The sequence below is a fragment of the Adiantum capillus-veneris genome, chromosome 8, assembly GCF_014529385.1.
Source record: "Adiantum capillus-veneris isolate H3 chromosome 8, ASM1452938v2, whole genome shotgun sequence".
In the NCBI taxonomy this organism is placed as follows: Eukaryota; Viridiplantae; Streptophyta; class Polypodiopsida; order Polypodiales; family Pteridaceae; genus Adiantum; species Adiantum capillus-veneris.
This window is the reverse complement of record NC_140938.1, coordinates 168,965,697-168,970,596: the sequence shown is the minus strand read 5'-3', so window position 1 is coordinate 168,970,596 and position 4,900 is coordinate 168,965,697.

The window sequence follows — 4,900 nt, the reverse complement described above, 5'->3', positions numbered from 1 at the left end:
ACAATCGATAAGAAACATAATGGTTGCTAATGAAGAAGATGTGAGAGACGCTCATCAAATACTAAACAAAATCAGAACACGATCTCTCACACTAGTAGAGGAAAACAGTATGTTCCAAAAGAGGGAGGGGAATATCCAAGGAGAATATGAATACCTCTCAAGAACTCTCCAGGTAACAAGTCAAAGAGCTAAGGTGATGGAGTGAGAGCTTGAGGCTCTCATTAAAACACTAAGGGACGCTCAGAGCGAAAGAGACACCCTTACACTGCAGATGGCAGAGGTCCCAAGTGAGATAAAAGGCCTGCATGACGAGAAAGACAAGATAGAAGATGAGTTGACAGCAGCCAAGGATGAGGTGGTGGAGCTAGAGGCTAAATTAGAGCTCCTAGATCTAACAATATAAAGGCTCGGAGCAACCCCAAGGGCTGCACGAGCAAGTGCAGGAGCAGATAGCTAAGCCATACAAACCTTGGAAGCCTAGGTCACTTCACTACAGAAGGAATTGAGACTGGAATAAAAAAAAGGATACATATGGCAGAAGGTTCTTTAGCCACGGAGGAAAGATTAATGCCCCACCAGCAAGAGCTTCAAAAGGAGAATGACCAGCTCAAGCTCCAATTAGAAAATCTGCAAGAGCTGTTATTCAATCAAGCAAAAGAAGCCACAAAAAGAGGACAACCTTGTACAACAACAACTATTGAATCTCTAGTAAGAAGTAGAGGAAGCATCGTCACTGGAGATGGAGCCAAGTCCTAGTGGCCTTGGCATCAACGCACAAAATGAGCGCATGGAAATCCCTAAAGGTGCGGAAGATCCCCATCACCTGGAGGCACAGTTATACACGCAAGAAGAGAAGGAAAAACCTTTAATGATAGCTTGTTTTGTCCAGTACCCTACGTACGCTCATGGGAAAATCATGAGAGGCTTCTGAAGAGGCATCCTACTTGGCTCAACTACCCATCAATGCCACCACCCAAGGAGGGAGAGAGAATAAGTGTCTCTTATATGGTGAAAACCCTAAAGGGCACCATTAATACTTTCATTAGCCCTCCTGACCTAGCGTGTTGATGATCAAAAAAATATGCAAGACCCTCCTGGCTTGCCTCAAAGTGTTCGTGCCGTCCAAAGCAATGAACTCACATTACTATCCACGGGCGACACAGTCACCAAAATGACTTATGATTTGTCAAAGCATCCATCCTCGGAGGTGCTACACTTGTTTTATAAAAGGTTAATGTTCTTGCCAAGTTACCACATGCAAGCATTTAAGGAATCCTTCTACACTGGCTTTTTCACTTACGACAACAAAATCTTTGGCCCTACAGTGACCATGGGAAATACTAGATATGAGTCCTATCTTAAGTTTTTAAAGCCACCAGGTTTCCATTGACGAAAACAATAGAAGATTGCTAAAAACTCAGAAGATAAGGGCTAGCAGCGCTATAAAGACAGGCCTTGACACAAGGGAAGATCATGTCGAGGACGACATGGACGCGGAGGGGGGGAGTATTGATAGTTGAACATGGGAAAGCTACACCGTTTTTGTATTATTTAACTTGACGAACTCAATTGTAATTATATTTGGGACTCAATCAAGTTTCTAGACTGTGACTTATTAAATATTCGGATTAGCTAAACCCATGGTAGAAAATAGGAGGTAATTTTGATGAGTTAATACCTCCAATGCTAAGGTATATAAGCCAACTTGTATAACCCTAAAGACAACTTTTGAATTAATCATCTTTTGAGCTCAACTAAGCGTGTCGTGACTGTGTATTTTGTGTGAGAGAGTGAGTGAGGTCCTCATGCGCACAAATGGAAGCTACATGGTGAAGGCGACTATACTATCGTGTTAGCAATGGCGAGAGCTACACTTCAATGCCAAGCTTGCACGATTCTAGACTCTTCGCGAAGAGCTCTCCCACGAGCTTCGAAATGAGTTTTCTCTCTAACCGTGTATCCATCTTGTGATTACTATATGTCATTGCATTCAAGTGAGTTGAACTACACTTTTAAGCCTAAGCATGTCGAGAATTGGTGACCTCTAATTTTGGGCATGTCTTCATACATGTTTTTTGCACCAAGTATTTGCAGGTAGTAAGTTGGGTTAGAGAATTTAGGGTAGTGTCCTCTAGGTATGTAGACGTTACCCCTCATGTTTCATGACGATTCGACAACGTTAGGTCATGTTTCAGAGAGCGTAGTTGTCATAGGTTGTAGCGGTTGTGCATACATAGTGTGCTTTGAGATGATTTCCCTTGGTAATGATTGTCTCTAGAAGGTCAAGTAGGTGATTGACACCCATCTATTTGTTTCCATGCGCCTACGAGTCAAGCTTCATCCTTGGTTGACATCTTGTTTGTTGGCCTAATTCTCACTTAACTAGCAACTGCGAGCAGCGTATCTGCCTGGCAACAGTGGAGATGCACTCGAGGATAGTCCAAGGGTAGTCTCAAAGGTAATTGTTTTCAAACTCAAAAGAAAGATATGAGAGCTTTGGAAATGTCTTTGTAGTCAAGCTAGAAGTACCCCAATCTGTAATGCCACAATAAACACCCTTGTCAACAAAATGCAGCATAATGTTGCGAGGGTGAAGGTCATTGTGAAAAAAATCACGGTGATGTAAGTACTTCAATTTTTTTAGAAGAGCATTGACAATGTGTAAAATATTGTCTTGGAAGCGCTTTATACTGCCAGCTGTGTGCAAAATCTCTTTAATGGCAAGCTTTCTTCCATCCGAGTGACATGCTTGTATCCATTGCTCCACATGGCCGTCATTTCAATATCTGAAGATAAGCATTGGCCCTGGGGACTGTTGCATGATTCCAAGTGGTAGGATTATGCCTCCATGTTGGATATTTAAATATGTGGCTTCTTCCATGGCTCGTTGTGCAGTAGTTGGCCCGTGTGGTTGGATCTTGAATACTTTAGTTGCATACACAAGGTCTTAGAAAGCAAGATGTAGTACACGAACTTGCTTGACATATGCCCATCTGCCTTCTCTGAGTTGAGGTGCTTGTAAGTGGAAAACATGTCGCTCCTGTAGGAGGTGCACCACTAGTGGATCATTGCCTTGGGCTAGTGCTCCCATGACAGTAGGCTGAGCGGGAGTTTCTACTTTTGTCTCAATGGCTAGCTCGGGAGGATCAATCACTCTCGATCTTTTGCTAGGGCCTTCTAGCTTGCTTTTTCATTTCATTTCTGCATGCAATTTATGAACCAATTGCATTCTTTCGCGTACTAGAGAGAGAGAGAGAGAGAGAGAGAGAGAGAGAGAGAGAGAGAGAGAGAGAGAGAGAGAGAGTGGACTTCAAAGATTTTGCATAGCATCAAAAGCAACCAAGATTCGACTCAAGACTTCCTTGACAAGTCCCCGCGTTTGACCGCCACTGAAAATTGCAATATCAAATGATATTGTGTGGAATGATTGTTGTAAGCGCTCAAAACAACGTTTTTTGAACGTATTGACATCATTGAAAATGGAAGGCTCTTTAGTTTCAAACATCAACGTAACTGCTTCTCTTCAACACCATGTAGATAATGAACAATAGCTTCAATGGCAAGTTTTTTATGTGCTCCTGATAGCTTCGTCTTTGACATGGCTATTAAAACAAACAATGATACATTAACAGAAAGAGAATAATTCAAATATGCTCAAATATCTAGACATGTTTCATAATATCAATGTTGAATATTTAGACAGATTTAAAGTGAAAAATTTGTTGTACCAAATGAAATATATACAATTTTTAACGATTATGATCTTTGAATAAGAAATTATTATCAATAATTGAATAAATGTATAATCAATTCAACTGTAATGCAGTGGAAGATAAAATTCTAAAAAACAAATCACTAAAAGTTTATGTTATGAAAAAGTAGTCCAATTGTGTGAGTTAACAACTTTAACACAAGAGTAGACACTACTAAACACAGAACACTAGAAGTTTACATCACACAAAAGTAGTCTATTAGACTACTAAAAGTGTACATTATGCACAAGTAGCCCAATTGTGTGTGAGTTAATAGCTCTAACACAAAGAGTGGTCACTACTTAAATGATTGAAATATTAAACAATCAATTGGTCACTGTTGAAGTGTGAGCAAACCTCTAGCACAATGCAACAGTAAAACCATTAATCATCACTTCTATATAAATCTACTTGTCATAGCTACAAATAACACATAGATATCTTTACTCACCTATTGTGAGTAGTAGACAGTGATGAAAAGAGAAGCAAAGCTTCAACTTAGCACTCACTATTTGTTACTATTGTTTAAGTGAGTTGGATACATAAACAATATAGTGCAAATAAAATATAAACATTGATACATTTGTAGATGAAGAGAAAGTTAAACTTAACACTTCACTCTTTAAATGTGCCAATGCGTATACTTTATTTATGCTATACTTTAGCTTTTTCTCTAACGTGTAAGGTAAACGATAATGGATATCAATACTCTAAATATGTTTGTACATTTTGTCAACTTTTAAATAAAAGTATTCTCATACACAACACGAAGTGACAAACTCCTTCCCATCATTGAAGTGTGAGGAAGTAACCTTTACACATCACGAGTGGAATTCTACAATCCCTATGACTCTCTCTGGAGTGTGACCGATAAGTCTACACAACCACGAGACAAAGTGCTAATGTCTATCTATTCCAAGAGTGTGACTATGTCGACAACCTCGGAATAGTCCTATGCACCTGCAAACTAATTATGTGTGCGAGGAGAACCTCTAGCACAACATGAATTAGCAGAAAAAAATGAAAAAACAATATTGCAAGAAATATTTTACCTGCTTACTCTTCTGTCGCTGATCACTTTGCTGGCAAGGAGTGATGTGAGCTCTTTTGATCAAAGCACGTATATATTAAACGGTCTTTTCTATTGG